Source organism: Pleurodeles waltl, chromosome 11 (assembly GCF_031143425.1).
Source record: "Pleurodeles waltl isolate 20211129_DDA chromosome 11, aPleWal1.hap1.20221129, whole genome shotgun sequence".
In the NCBI taxonomy this organism is placed as follows: Eukaryota; Metazoa; Chordata; class Amphibia; order Caudata; family Salamandridae; genus Pleurodeles; species Pleurodeles waltl.
In genome coordinates this window covers 105,126,343-105,142,736 of record NC_090450.1, presented here as the reverse complement: position 1 = coordinate 105,142,736, position 16,394 = coordinate 105,126,343, and positions in this window count along the sequence as shown.

Here is a 16,394-nt window from a genome sequence, read left to right as displayed (position 1 = left end):
CTGTCCCACTGCGTTGACCCTGTCCACTATTCTTCGCCATAGCTCCATCTTCCTTGCAATTGAGGTGTGCTGCACCTGTGCTCCGAATAGCTGTGGCTCCACCCGGACGATTTCCTCCACCATGACTCTGAGCTCCTCCTCCGAGAACCTGGGGTGTCTTTGCCGTGCCATGGGGTGGTGTAGGTGATGTGTTGGGTGGAGTGTGTGGTGATAAGTGTGGTGATATGTAGTGGTGTGTTGTGTGAGGTGCGTGGAAGTTGTGTGGGTGATGGTGTTGTGTGCCTGTGGATGCTGTTGTTCTTGCTGGTGGTGTCTCTCTCTGGCCTTCTTTCTGAATTTTTTGTTGTGGGGGTTTGTGGGTGATGTGGGTGTGTGTTTTATATTGTATTGGTGTGTGGGAGTGGTGTGTGTATGTGTATCAGGTGTGTGTATTTTGAATTGTCCAATGTTGTTGTGTTTTGTAAAAGTGCGTGTATTTTGAGCGCGGCTGTATGTACCGCCAATGGAATACCGCGGTTGAAAGACTGCCGCGTGGATTCGTGTGTCGTGATAGTGTGGGCGTATTTTTGTTGGCGTGACAGTGGAGGTTTTGTTTTCTCCAGTTTATCACTGACCTTTGGTGTGGCGGACTTGTGTGGGTGTCTGACTTTTGGCGGATTCCGAAATGTGGGTCATAATAGCTGTGGCGGATTTCCGCGGCGGTGTGTTGGCGGTCTCCTGCACGGCGGTAAGCGGCTTTTACCGCCAATGTTGTAATGACCACCAGTGTGTTTAAAGCACAATGGTGTTCTATTACACTGTTCCACGGCACTGGCCTTCCCAGTGGATTTGTTTTAAAATGGTGAGCACAATGCCTTTTTTTCACTGCATATGCGCATATCTCAAGGGCACTGCCATCCTGAGGGATGTCACGCAATAACCACTGATTGCAGTACATATTTGTTGAACCCAGTCGCTTGGGAACCCTCCAGTTGGAACTACACAAGAGCAGCTTGCATTAAAATATATACCTTGTGTATTGTTTGGCTCTTTAAATGGGGTTTACTACTTTCTGCTCCTGGTCCCTAGGGGTGCTGTTTTAGTGCATTTTACCTCTAAACTTTGGAGCAAGAGATCTCCGTGTCTTAACAACTTTCCTTGAATGACACTGCAAAACTGTTTCCTTCTCACCGAAGACTTCAAAAAGGGAAGCCCTGGTGTGAATGGTGCCAGAGGTCTGGGTATTCCTCCTTTGTCCTTGTGAGAAGAACATCCCAGAGTTTGTCAGTCAGTTAATAACTCAAAACAGAGTTCCTCTATCAAGAGAATGTTGTTCCTGTCTAAATGAGCCTAATGTCCAGCTGGAACTGGATAATTATCTTGGCCCAGCAAGGTAGTTCAAACCCTGATTGTAATTGGTGATAGATCAGGGGAATATTACAAAATGAAAAGTATATGAAGGGGTAAAACATAATACAATGAATATTTTATTTATGCTTGAGGCCTTTTTAAACCTTGGGAAAGTGATATATATATATATATATATATATAATTTCTCTGTGTTGAGCCGATCCAAAATGAGTATTTTCTGAAGTTCCTACTACAGAAATGTAATCTCTGCACAGATCGTAATCACATTATCATTATACAGGGTCCCATCTGGGACATCAGACCTCTCCACAGATATCAGGCTGTGTTACGTAGCAGTCTTCCTCAATCAGTCGGATCACATGTGCAAATGAGTGTGCTATGTGTTCCGGTTAACTAGAACAGAGCTTCTTACATCAGTTGCTCATCACTAGGTGGTATCTGTTGTTTTTATTATTGAATGTGTTCCATTTGTTACCATGACAATATGGAGCACTGGAGAGTGGAGAACAGGGAACCACACTGGATGGACGTGTATGCTTTGGCTCCAGACAATAAAGCTTATTATCACCAAATTGTGTGTGTGTCATTAACACAACAATTTGGCGACGAGTGTCTGGATCCAGGAACGCATGCCAGGTGCAAATTTTGTGTCTCTTGCAACGATATAAAGACTGTTGGATGCTGTGAAGAAACTCATTTCATGCTGTTTTGGAGACTGAACCAGAGGAGAAAAGGAAAGACAGAAAGTAAGGTGGAAGGAGGGAGAGGATCATGGATTAGCCTTCTCACAGTTTGGGGCAGACAACGGCTCTTACGTGTGCCTGCAAGTCAGTGCGAGCATTGTTTGGCAACTGTGAACAGGTACTTACTGCGAGCGCCATTCAATCCTGTAAGTCGGCCCAAGTGAGCGTTCTTGAAGCGTGCAGTTCCGGTGATGATGAAGCATGCATAGTGTTGACACGCATGCAGACGTGCACGCAGTTGACATGCCTATCGCCTGCGGAAACAAATTAATGCTCAGTCTAACGCTAAATAGAAGGCCAAATTCCTTTGGATATCGACGTCCTTTGTGTGCTGCGGCCATCTTGATTCATTGGGAGGATTTCAATTAAGTAACATGAAGAGGCAGCTATTCAAGTAATTGTGTGATTAACGCTCAGCTTAACCTCTAGTAAAAGGTCAAATTCCTTTGGATATCGACGTCCTTTTGTTTGTTGGGAGGATTTTCATTTAGTAACACAAAGAAGGTGCTATTTAAGTGCTAGGGTGGTATACTGTGACCATCCACATTCTAGCCGTCGTTTGTGTTGGAATGGCAACTCAAAATGTTATTATATCTCCACCACATGCATTTTGGCCAACAGGTACTGAACCTAACATTAAATGGAAGGAGTGGAAAGAGTACTTTGTGAATTTTATAGCAGCTGTGGATGAATCTGGCGACATGTCAGCGGAACAAAAGAAGAGAATATTGTTACATTCCTTGGGTCCTTATGGGTTAAAAGTGTATAACCAAATGTTAAATGGGTGATTTGAATGTTTTGAGGAAGCATTGAATGATCTTGATACCTATGTTACCCCTAAAGATTGTATCGGCATTACTAGATATACATTTTTTCAACTTAAGCAGAACGAAGTTGAGCCAGTGAATAATTCCTGGCTGATTTGAAAAAAATAGCTATTGACTGTAGGTTTGGAGCATTACAGAATGAATTAATTAGGGACCAAGTGGTAATGCATGTCAGTAATCAGAGTATTCAGGAACGCTTATGGGTGAATGCTGATTCACCACTGGAAGATGTTATGAGCATAGTACGTAAAGCAGTGATCTCATGCAGGTGTGCTAAAGAGTTATTAGCTAAGGAAAAAAGTGCTGAAGCAATTTGTAAGGTGATTTCCAAACCTTTAGGGAAGAATGCCTAATCAAAATTTGCTTCCAAAGAAAAAAATAAATGTTACAGGTGTGGTAGTAGAGATCACTTAGCGTATAGTAAGACATGTCCAGCACTTCAAAGGAAGTGTTGTAACTGTGGATTAGTTGGTCATTTTGCAAAAGTCTGCAGGAGAAAACAGAGTAATGTTAAATGCATATTCAAGAATTCTGAGCAAGAGGATATGGAAGAAGGAGAAAGTGATGTGGGTGTTGTGAATGAGTGTGATAGTATTGCAGATTCTTCAAACAACTTCATTTAAAATATTAATGAAGAGTGTATGATGAACAAAGCTGAGTGTCAAATAAGTATTGGTGGTTTTAAGATGAAGATCTTTGTGGATTCTGGTTCTCCTTATACAATCATAAATGAAGGAATTTGGAGGAGTACATTTGTGGGAAAGATTGGTGAGGAGCTATGTGAACCAGACATACAACCACAAGGGTATAGTGGTGAGAAGAGTGATATGCTGGGTTATAGGTGATTGACATTCAGATTCAAAAATAGTGTACACGGGCCAAATTATACGTAAGTAAGAAGGGACCACCAGTATTTTTTGATTGATCAGGGAAAATTGCACATTATTTTGGATCCTAATAGTGATCAACAGGTGAAACTGGTGGATGAGGTACTGGATGTCGCTAAGGAGTTACTGTGCAAGTTTAATCTGTTTTTAACACAACTCTGAGTAAATTGAAGGGATTTGAACATTGTATAATTCTGAAAACCAATGCTGTTCCAAAGGTGCATAAAGTGAGGAATATTCCGATTATGATTAGAGATGAAGTATCAAAAGAGTTGGAAAAACTGGTACAACTGCGAGTGATTGAACCTGTTGAGGCGTCAAAATGGTTATCTCCACTGGTGGTGGCTAGATGTAGTACTGGTAAGATCCGACTATGTGGGGATTTGCGCCACTTGAACAATAATATTGTTATTGATCGTTTCTCTTTACCAAGAATAAATGAAATGGTGATGTCTCTCAAGGGTGCAAAAATATTCTCAACAAGAGACTTGTCAGCTGCATATCATCAAATGTCCTTGTCTTCTGATTCCAAAAAGTTTACGGCATTCATTACACCTTTTGAGTGTTTCCAATTTAACAGAATGCCTTTTGGTTTGGCATCTGCTGCAGCGGTTTTCCAAATACTCATGTTTCAGTTGTTGGGGAATAAGACCGGCATCAAATTTTTCCAAGACGACATTTTAGTTTATGGACAAAACATGGTGGAGCATGATGCTAGATTAAAGGTTGTGATGAATCTTTTGTAAAAAGGTGGGTTAACAGTGGAATTTTTTAAATGCAAGTTTGCCAGAGACAGTGTTACCTATTTGGGACATGACACTGGAGCTCAAGGAGTCAAACCAAAAGCAACTCTTGTGAACGCCATAAAGGAAGCTTCACCTCCGAGTTATAAGGATGATATCAGGTCTTTTCTAGGATCAGTTGAGTACTGTGCAAAATGTATTCCTAGATTTGAGGATAAAAGTTTCCATTTAAGGCAGCTGCTAAAGAACAAGGTACAATTTAAATGGTCAAAGGAGTGCCAAGAAGAATTTGCCCACATTACTTCTGAAATCGATACGATTCAAGCTTTACAGTGTTTTGACCCGAATTGTGATAACTACATCACAACCGATGCCAGCAACAAAGGTTTGGGTGCTGTATTAGGTCAGAAGGACCAGGAAGGAAGGGGTTTTATTATATCTTTTGCTTCCAGAGACCTTACGCCAACTGAAGAAAAGTATCCTGTAATTGTGAAAGAGGCGTTGCCTTGTGCTTGGGCTTATGATTACTTCAGAGCTTTTGTTTGGGGCAAACCCATAAAAAAAATTGTGACCATAAACCTCTAGTGAAATTAGTGACAATAGAGGGTACTGTAACTGATAGACTATCAGTAAGGATGCAAGACTATGCATATACACTGGTGTATGTGCCTGGGAAAAACAACCAAGTAGCAGATTGTTTATCTAGAATGCCCACTAAATTGGAAGAATGTGAGGATGAAGGAGTGGAATGATTTTCAAGTAGCCTTTGCTCACGGTGATGTTAGCCATGCCGTATGTAAGGAAGAATGGAAATCTGAATATGGCAAGGATGAAGTACTGAATAAATGCAAATTGCATGAGGCCGTCAAGCCCTTCTTGGAAGTGCGGTCAGAGTTGTCCAAGGAGATCGGAACTATTAAGAGGGGCAAATGAATTGTTCCCTCGAAAGGGTTGAGGAGAAAATTCTTGAAGTTATGCCATGAAGGACATTTTGGAATAGTAAAATCCAAAGGTCTTTTGAGGAGTTTGTTTTGGTGACCAAATGTGGATGTTGAAGTGGAGAGGTATGTGAGAGACTGTTCAAAATGTGCTAATGCTGATAAAACTTTGAAAACCCTGAGACCACCTGTGTCTGACACTATTTACCGAAACAGCCGTGGGAAATAGCTGCAAAAGACTTTGTTGGTCCGGTAGGGTTTGAACAAAAGTATGTAGTTGTTTTGATGGATCTATTTTCTAGATGGCCTGTTGTCGAAGTAGTAGAAAGGGCAGATATAAAGCGTGTTTTGGAATTCTTGGATAAGTTACCAAGGTAGTATTAAGTGACAATGGGGTTCAGTTTTTGTCAAGGCTGTCCAAGGACAATTTTAAGAAGATTGGAGTGCTAAACAAAACTACATTCCTTTATAATCCTAGTTGCAACGCCATAATGGAAAGGTTCAGCAGGGTGATAAAGGGAATCATTCAGTCAGCTTTTGCTAGCAGCATGAATTGAGAGGTACAATTGCATAAGGCAGTTTGGCATACAGGCTAATGAAGAATGAAGTAACAGAGTTGTCTCCATTTGTGCTAATGATGGGACGAGAACCTAGGTCCAAGTTTAATTTAAATTGGTTGTGTCAACTTAATGTAGTGCGTTGGTCTCTGGAGTCAGTTCAAGACAGAATGAAAGAAAGAATTGAGAAATGAAAAGGCGTTATGATGAACTTCATGGAGTTCAACCATTTAATACTGAAGTTGGAGATTGGCTTTGGGTTAAGAAACGGGGTAAAGTGATTAAGGGACATGGGGGTCATTCCAACCCTGGCGGTTGGTGTTAAAGCGGCGGCCAACCCGCCAACAGGCAGGCGGTAAAAAAATTGGAATTCTGACCCTGGTGGAAACCGCCAACAGAGACCGCCACTTTAACACTCCGACCGCCACGGCGGGACAAACAAACAGCGCGGCGATCACCGCCAACAGACAGGAGGGGGAAAATGTACCGCCCACCCTATCACAACCCACCAATCCGCCACCTTTTCCGGGGCGGTAGCCCCGCCGATAAAAACACGGCGGAAACAGCCATTACGAACGGAAAACGCTCACCTCTACACACTCCACGAGGAATCTGGACACCATGGAACCCGAACTACACATCCTACCAGCTATTGTCTTCCTGCTCCTCTACCAGGAGCACGAACGCCGGCGCAGAAGACAACGGTGAGTACTGCACCTAAGACACAGGGGAGGGGGGAGGCAAAAAATTACGGGGACACACATATGCGACACATCCACCCTCACCCTCACCCACAACTACATACACATCAATGCAGAGCAACAACTCAGAGTGACACCCCCAAACCCCCCGGAAGAATGCAAAGACAAAATAAAATGATCATGAAATTTGAAGTATATTGTACGGCTAAGTAAAAAAATATATCAAACATCTATAACTATATATACATATGTAAATTGTCCTGTCCAAATTGGGTATCAGCCATTGTTTGTGGGCCAATGGGCCTAAACACATGGGCAAAGCCCACACAGGATACCCGACTCCAATGGAGAGAACACTGCAGGGGCATCAGATAGCAAAACTACAGGCACCTCAGGGGGAAGGGAAGGGGGGGCACCTCAGCCAGATGAGTCCACGACGCCAGATCCACGAGGGGCCTCCATGGCCACTGTTCAATCCTGGGGAGTGCAAAGCCACAGTCTCACAAGTCTCTACAGTGGGTGGATTGCCCACTGTGCCATCCTGGGGAGTGCAAAGCCACAGTCTCACAAGTCTCTACAGTGGGTGGATTGCCCACTGTGCCATCCTGGGGAGTGCAAAGCCACAGTCTCACGAGTCTCTACAGTGGGTGGATTGCCCACTGTACCATCCTGGGGACTGCAAAGCCACAGTCTCACAAGTGGATTACAGACTCCACTGGTTCTGGAGGAGGCATGGTGCCCAGAGTGCTTCGTGCAGGCCTGCCCGACACAGATTTGGGCCTGCCCCTTCTGCCAATGGGCCAGCGGTGCTTGAGACGGCGGTGCCCAGCGGAGCGGTCCAGAGACGGCGGTGCCCAGCGGAGCGGTGCTTGAGATGAAGGGCCCAGCGGAGCGGTGCAGAGACGGCGGTGCCCAGCGGAGCGGTGCTTGAGATGAAGGGCCCAGCGGAGCGGTGCTTGAGATGAAGGGTCCAGCGGAGCGGTGCAGAGACGGCGGTGCCCAGCGGAGCGGTGCTTGAGATGAAGGGCCCAGCGGAGCGGTGCAGAGACGGCGGTGCCCAGCAGAGCGGTGCTTGAGATGAAGGGCCCAGCGGAGCGGTGCTTGAGATGAAGGGCCCAGCGGAGCGGTGCTTGAGATGAAGGGCCCAGTGGAGCGGTGCTTGAGATGAAGGGCCCTGTTCAGCGGTTCTTGACTTGAAGGGCCCTGTTCAGCGGTGCTTGACTTGAAGGGCCCTGTTCAGCGGTTCTTGAGACGGCGGTGCCCTGTTCAGCGGTTCTTGACTTGAAGGGCCCTGTTCAGCGGTTCTTGACTTGAAGGGCCCTGTTCAGCGGTGCTTGACTTGAAGGGCCCTGTTCAGCGGTTCTTGACTTGAAGGGCCCTGTTCAGCGGTTCTTGAGACGGCGGTGCCCTATTCAGCAGTTCTTGACTTGAAGGGCCCTGTTCAGCGGTGCTTGACTTGAAGGGCCCTGTTCAGCGGTGCTTGACTTGAAGGGCCCTGTTCAGCGGTGCTTGACTTGAAGGGCCCTGTTCAGCGGTTCTTGAGACGGCGGTGCCCTGTTCAACGGTTCTTGACTTGAAGGGCCCTGTTCAGCGGTGCTTGGCTTGAAGGGCCCTGTTCAGCGGTTCTTGAAACGGCGGTGCCCTGTAGCGGTTCTTGACTTGAAGGGTCCTGTTCAGCGGTTCTTGACTTGAAGGGCCCTGTTCAGCGGTGCTTGACTTGAAGGGCCCTGTTCAGCGGTGCTTGACTTGAAGGGCCCTGTTCAGCGGTTCTTGACTTGAAGGGCCCTGTTCAGCGGTGCTTGGCTTGAAGGGCCCTGTTCAGCAGTGCTTGACATGTGTGTCCAGGTCACCAGATCCGGCTATTACATGGATTTCACTCGCCACCTGACATGTGGTTGCCGGGCCCTTCGTGCACATCTGTCTTCTCGCTTGCGGGGCCCTCCTGTGCTGCCGTCCCGGGCTCGTGGGTGTCCTCCTGCACACCTGGAATGGGGCTGGTGGGGCCCTCCTGGGCAGCTCGCCTGCTGCCGGACTTGTCGGGCGTGCTGCCCTTGCCACCCTTCCCTGCTCGTCTGTGGCTCTTTCCTCCCTTTGGCGGTGTGCCAGGTGGCACCCCACTCCCTGACGGTGCCAGGGTAGTGCTTTTGGAGCCTGCTGTCTTTGGCCTCTCGTGCCGGGCACTGGCTTTCTTGGCTTTTTTTTCAGGGGGTGGGCTGGCCGTCTCTTTACTCCTAGCCGAAGTAGCTGGCCTTGATGGTGGTGGACTCCAAAATCCTTGGACTATTGTCTTTGTAGGTACAGGTTTTGTGGTGGCTGAGGTGCTGATTGGAGTCTTATGAGATGGAGGGGGTGGGTCAGTTGTTGGAAAGAGGTCAAGGTTGGCAAGGAAAATCAATTTAGAAAGACAGGGACGGGTAGTTGTAGTGGGTATGGAAGTGGAGGAAGAGGATGTGGTTGTAGGAGAGTGAAGTCTGGTGTGTTTGGGTGCAGGTGCAGGTGCTTGTGCTGGAGGCTGTCGTGAGGTGGATGGCTGTTGGGTGGGTGGCTGCATGCGTTTGTGTGGTTTGGAAGAGGGGGTGACAGACACACTGGGAGAGGACACAGGGGACGTGTAAATGGTAGTGGGGGTGGTGACTGCACATGTGCGGAGTGTTCTGGTGGGTGTGCTGGTGATGGACGTAGTGGCTGAAGATGTTGTGCATGCAAGTGTGAGTGGAGACGTCACAGGGAGGGAGGAGGGAGACGAGGAGGAGGGGGACACAGAGGAGGCAGTGGATGTTGGTGTGTCTGCATGTGTGTGTTGCTTGCGTGAGCGCCTGTGGGATGTGTGGTGCTTATGTTTGCCTGAGCTTCCCTTTTGTGTTGAGGTGTGTGCAGGCTGGTCTGTAGGTGTGTCTGGGATAGGCAGAGGTACAGGGGAGTGGGACTGGGTTGAGGAAGTTGGAGGAGGGAGGCAGGAGACAGGGACAATGGCTGCCGTCAGTGCTGAGGCCAGAGCATTGAACGATCGCTGATGGCAGCCTGACCCGAATGAATGCCCTCCAGGTATACATTACTCCGGTGCACCTCCCTTTCTACACCCTGGATGGTATTCAAAAGGGTAGACTGCCCAACAATGAGCATCCTCAGGAGGTCAATGGCCTCCTCACTGAGGGCAGCAGGGGTAACTGGGGCAGGGCCTGAGGTGCCTGGGGCGAAGGAGATGCCCACCTTCCTGGGTGAGCGGGCGCGGGCGAAAGCTGAGGGGCTGCTGGGAGGGCGGAGCTGGTGCGCTGGGTGGCGGCTGTACCTGTTGTTGCGGTGGGCACGGATGTTGCCGCCACCACAAGGGAGCTCCCTTCCGAGGACGTGTCTGTGTCACTGGTATCACCACGTGTCCCCGCTGTGGAGCTCCCCTCGCCCTCCGTCTCACTGGTGAAATCCGAGTCAGTTGCATGGCCCTCCATGGCCATGTGAGATGCAGCTCCCTCGTGCTCCGATGCCACTTCTCCTCCGCCTGATGATGCTAATGCACACATGAACAGGAAGACCACCAAAAAAGGGGGGGGTGGAGAAACAAAGACATGTTGAGTGCATGCATTGGCAACACCGTTGGCGGAGAGGACAGACACAGAAGCCCCCTGCACTACGCCGTGCACTTGGGGTACACTACTCAATCCGTGGGACATGGCCTACAAGCCTATGGACGACAACTCCACACATAAGTGACACAGGTGCTATGAATAGCTGTGCAAGGCAACCTACAGAGGTGGGGGGCAGGGGCACAGGGCCATGCCTAACGGAGGGGCCTAGCCTACAGAAATCACCCTGGCCTAGGGATACCCACAGCCCTCCTCCCCCACCCAGACACCTCCAATGTGCGCAAAATCAGCAGAATGTGCTTGTACTCACCCCCTTGTGTCTGCTGTGATGTCCTCACGCGCCCATCCAAATCGGGGTAGGCCACCGCCAGGATCCGGGACATCAGGGGGGTCAAAGTACGACTGGCACCCCTCCTACGTTGGGAGGCCATCTCCAGCAGAGCCTCCGCGGTCTTCCTGCTCCCGCGGCGGATGTCCTCCCACCTCTTCCAGCAGTGGGTGCCCCGTCTGTTGTGGACCCCCAGGGTCCGGACCTCCTTGGCGATGGCACGCCAAATGTCGATTTTCTGATGGGCGCTGACCTATGTGACATGTACAGGGGGAGAAAATAAAAAATCATCACCTTCTGCATGCTCGATGTGAGTGGCTCCCCATCCCCACCCTTGCCATGTGGCACATGCTCTCATCTGTCGTTTGATGCATGCCTCATTCGCTCCCCTCCCCACCATCTTTCATTCACCCCACTCAACCCAGGCATTGGCCACAAAGCATGGTCCCAGTGTACTTACCTGTTGGTCTGGAGGACCATAGAGTAGCGCATACTGGGGGAGGACCCCATCCACGAGTTTCTCCAATTCTTCAGAAGTGAAGGCAGGGGCCCTTTCCCCAGTCGCAGCAGCCATTGTCTCTTCCAGGCCGAGGTCACAGCAGCACTTGCAGTATAGGTCCTCTCCTGTGGATGATCAGGTATCTAGTGATTAAGCAGATAGAAAATGGCGGTCACGCCCGTGCCGGTGCGTACCGCGGCGGTGCGTACCGCGACCGCCAGCGCACATCGTCATTGGCTCCTGAAACCCATAGGGTTCAATGGTAACCAATGCGGCTTTGCGCTGCGGTCTTCGACCGCCTACCGCCACGGTGTGCCACGCCAGCGCATTGACCTCACATCCCACTGTCGCACTTCACAGGTCAGGCAGCCGCCATTTCAAGGGCCACCATATCTTAATTTCTACTGCGTCACACATGCCTAGGCCTTGCATCAACACTCATACAAGCCATTCAATGCATTGAGAATCGTGTACTGTGCAAGCTGTGGGAACGTACCTGTGGGTCGATTGACTCTGTGCTCCATGTTGTCCTTCCTAGGCACCGTCCGCTGGGACTTGCGAGGAGATGGAGGAATCTTCCCGTGTACAGACCGCTGGTGGACCTGTCGACAATGGAAGAAAGACATGTCATACTGACATACAGGCTTGACAGAGCCACTATACAGGAACTGTGTGCCCAGCTGGAGCCAGACCTGATGTCACCCATCCGCCAACCCACAGGGATCCCCTCTCTAGTGCAGGTTCTGTCAGTACTCCATTTTTTGGCAAGTGGGTCATTTCAAACAACAGTGGCCATTTCATCAGGGATGTCTCAGCCTATGTTTTCCAAGGTGTTGTCCAGAGTGTTGTCTGCCCTGCTGAAATACATGCGGAGCTACATTGTTTTCCCTGAGGTGGGCGATTTGGCTACAGTGAAGGGTGATTTCTATGCGCTTGGACATATTCTCAACATCATTGGTGCAATTGATGGGACACATGTTGCTTTGGTCCCCCCCAGCACGAGTGAACAGGTGTACAGGAACAGAAAAAGTTATCATTTCATGAATGTCCAGGTGGTCTGTTTGGCTGACCAGTACATCTCCCATGTAAATGCCAAGTTCCCTGGGTCAGTGCATGACGCGTACATCATGCGAAATAGCAGCATCCCTTACGTGATAGAACTACTTCAGAGACACCGTGTGTGGCTAATTGGTGACTCTGGTTACCCCAACCTGTCATGGCTACTGACCCCAGAGAGGAATCCCAGGACAAGGGCAGAGGAACGCTACAATGAGGCCCATGGGCGTACTAGGAGGGTGATCGAGCGGACCTTCGGCCTCCTGAATGCCAGGTTTAGGTGCCTCCATATGACAGGTGGATCCCTAATGTACTCACCAAAGAAGGTGTGCCATATCATCGTGGCCTGCTGTATGCTTCACAACCTGGCTTTGCGGCGCCAGGTGCCTTTCCTGCAGATGGTGGTGTTGTGGCAGCTGTGGAGCCTGCGGAGAGTGAAGAGGAGGAATACGAAGAGGACGACACAGACAACAGGGACACAGTAATACAGCAGTATTTTCAATGACATACAGGTAAGAATTAACACCGGCATTTTACATTTACTTAAAGTCTCCTGCCTCTCTACTGTCTGAGTTTCCCCCCAGTGTATGTTAACTGAGTTGTGACTTTCCCTTCCAATTTCAGAGATGTGGGCCCCACTCCGTGACCTCTGCTTTGTTTCCCCATGGACTAAAGCTGTGTGACAATGGTATGTTGTCATCACAATGTAACTGGACATTTTGGCACGGTTCTGTGTAATATATTTGTTAAAAAATACAGGCAGACTCCAGATTATTTTTGTGCAATAAGTGTGTTTATTAAAGTGCTCAATTTTGGGTAATGGTTGCAATTCGGTGATGGGTGATGGTGGAGGAATGTCCATGGCAGAGTCCAGATTTTCAGTCTCACAGGTGCATTGTCCATAAGCCTGTGGAAGGTGGAGCAGGGGCAGTTTAAGGTTGGACAGGGTGACAATGTGGGACAGTGGGATGACAATCAGGGGGTATCCTTTCCTGGCGGGGGTCTTGGCATCTTACTCTGTCTTCTTCCTAGATCTCAGGCCCCGCTTGCGGGTTGGTTCTCCTTCTGCAGGGGGTGGGGTTCTGGTGGCCTGTTGTTCTTGTGTCGGGGCCTCCTGTCACTAGCGCCGGCGGAGGTTGTAGCCTGTTCTTGGTCCATGCTAGTGACAGGGGCCCTTTGTGGTGCCACATGGTCCCGCAATGTGCTGACAATCTGATTGAGAGCCACAACGATGGTGCCCATTGCGGAACTGATGTTTCTGAGTTCTTCCCTGAACCCCATAAACTGTTCCTCCTGCAGTACCTGGATCTCCTGGAACCTGGCCAGGACCGTCGCCATCGTCTCCTGGGAGTGGTGGTATGCTCCCATGATGGAGGATAGGGTCTTGTGGAGAGTGGGTTCCCTGGGCTTGTCCCCCCCCCCTGTCGCACAGTAGCCCTCCCAGTTCCCCTGTTTCCCTGGGCCTCTGTCCCCTGGACCGTGTGCCCACTACCACTGCCCCCAGGTCCCTGTTTTTGTTGGGGTGGTGGGTTAACCTGGGTGCCAGGTAGTGGTGGACACACCACTGCTTGACGTGTCCTGGAGAAAGAGGCATGGGCCCGCTGGGTGGGTGCTGTGCTGGTGTTCCCAGAGGGGGGTAGGTCTGCTGTGGCCTGTGGCTGTCTGAGGGGAACCGACTGCCCCGAGGTCCCCGATGGGCCGGGCTGGTCATCTGGGTCCAGGGAGACAGAGCTGCTGTCATCACTGTGGGCCTCTTCTGGGGGTGGAATGGACATTTCTGGACCCTCCTGGGCGGTGTCGTGGCGTTCGGGTCCTGCAGGGGTATAAGAGTATGGTTATTGCTTCTGTGTGTGCCATAGCGTGCAATGGGTGGCTGCCCGTGTACCCCAGTGCTGGCATTCCCTTGTGGGGGCTGTTGTGACGGTGGTTTGGGGGGGGATGGGTATGTGCAGTGGGCATGCTTAGGTGATGGGTGTCCATGGTTTGTGGTCGCAAGCAGGGCTTGGTGTTGGGATGGGTGGGTTGTGATGGTGAGACATTAGCAAGGAGGATGTGTGATGGGGTGGGGGGGAGGGTGGGGGTATGATTTGGCATGCCGGTGGGTGGGGGGGGATGAAGTAGTTGAGATTAGACTTACCAGAGTCCATTCCTCCGCCTACTCCTGCGAGGCCCTCAGGATGCAGGATCGCCAAGACCTGTTCCTCCCATGTTGTAAATTCTGGGGGTTGAGGTGGGGGTCCGCCGCCAGTCTTCTGCACTGCGATGTTGTGTCTGGATACCATGGAACGCACCTTCCACCGTAGGTCGTTCCACCGCTTCCTGATGTTGTCCCGATTTTGTGGATGCTGACCCACAGCGTTGACCCTGTCTTCTATTCTTTGCCATAGCTCCATCTTCCTGGCAATGGTGGTGTTCTGCACCTGTGTCCTGAAGAGCTGGGGCTCTACCCGAACTATTTCCTCCACCATGACCCTGAGTTCAGCGTCTGAAAACCTGGGGTGTCTTTGGGGTGCCATGGGGTGGTGTGGATGAGGTGTGGGGTGGTGTTTGTGGTGATGAGTGTGGTGAGTGTGGTGGTGTGTGATGTTTTGTGCGTGGATGTTGTGTGAGTGATGGTGTTATGTGCCAGTGAATGCTCTGTACTAGCTGGTGGTGTCTTTCTCTGGCCTTAGTCAATAAATGGTGGTCGTAGGGGTTTGTGGGTGATGTGGGTGTGAGTTTTATATTGTGTTGGGTGTGTGGGAGTGGTGTTTGTATGTGTATCAGGTGTGTGTATTTCAAAATGTCCAATGTGGCAGTGTTTTGGAGCTGTGGGTGTATTTTGACCGCAGCGGTGTGTACCGCCAATAGAATACCGCGGTTGAAAGACCGCCGCGTGGAGTCGTGGGTCGGAATGGAATTGGCGTATTTTTGTTGGCGTGACGGTGGAGGTTTGGTCATCGCCAGTTTTTCGCTGGCCGTTGGTGTGGCGGACTTTTGTGGATGTCGGGTTTTTGGCGATTTGCCTGTTTCTGACCGGCAGTAAGCGGCTTTTACCGCCGAGGTCAGAATGACCCCCATAGTCAATTTTATAGACCTGAAGAAGTGATAGAGGTATTGAATAACACTGTCAGGGTGAAGGGTGGTAAGGTGTGGAATCTCAAGCGTTTTGCCAAGGTACCTCATGATGTGGGTAAGGAAGGCTTTTTGTGAGAGTCAGGAAACCGCCTGGTTGGCTTAAAGATTATGGACCTCATTACAACCCTGGCGGTCGGTGATAAAGCGGCAGTAATACCGCCAAAAGGCCAGCGGTAACCGAAATGGAATTATGACCACGGCGGAAACCGCTCAGACAGACAGCCACTTTAACACACCGACCGCCACGGCGGAATCAACAAGCACCACAGTGGTAACCGCCAACAGCCAGAGGGAAGACAATGTACTGCCAACAACATCAAAAGCCTGTCGGAAACACTGCACAGAAGTCAAAGGACTCACCTGTGGAGACTCAGGGAACAAACACGACGCCATGGAAGCGGGAGGTGCCTCGGGGGTGCTGCAAGAAACACGCTTGCTCCGATTCCTGGGTTGCTGTGCCCCAGGGGCACAGAGATGAGCGCGATCCCCGTGCTCCAAATTATTCAGTGAACCAGGCTGCGGCGGTGATCTCTGGGGGCCGGAAATAAAGCGTTTTGAAAGCGCTAATGCCCATCTGAGGCCTGGGCTTCGGCGGTGATCTTCTGCAGCAGTTTTTAGGGTTGAACGCTTTTCTAAAGCGCTAAGAAAAGGCTGGAGAGATCGGTGCAGGGGTCAGGGGCACAGCACCCTGCCCCTAGGAGAAATCAGGAGCCAAAGGAGCACAGGGTTGGTGGGCCCAACTACAGACCAGCACAAGGGGCGCAGATGGTGGCAGCTCCTCCTAGTGACCAGGCAGGTCACAGGTCAGCACAACAGCAGCAGTCCAAGGTGGTTTGCTGGTGAGTCCATTCATCAGCGTTCTGTGACCAGTTTCCAATTCCAAGAATGTTCAAATTGTGGGGAAAATTCCCCTGTACTTATAGTCAGTTTTTACAGTGTTTTTCAATGGTAGGGATAGGAGGTTCCAGACAGTTACAACTGGTTCTGGGACTGCCCCCTCTCTCCTTTCAGTATAGGCTCCAAACATCAGTGGGGGGTTAACGACCTTATTGTGTGAGGCCAGGGCA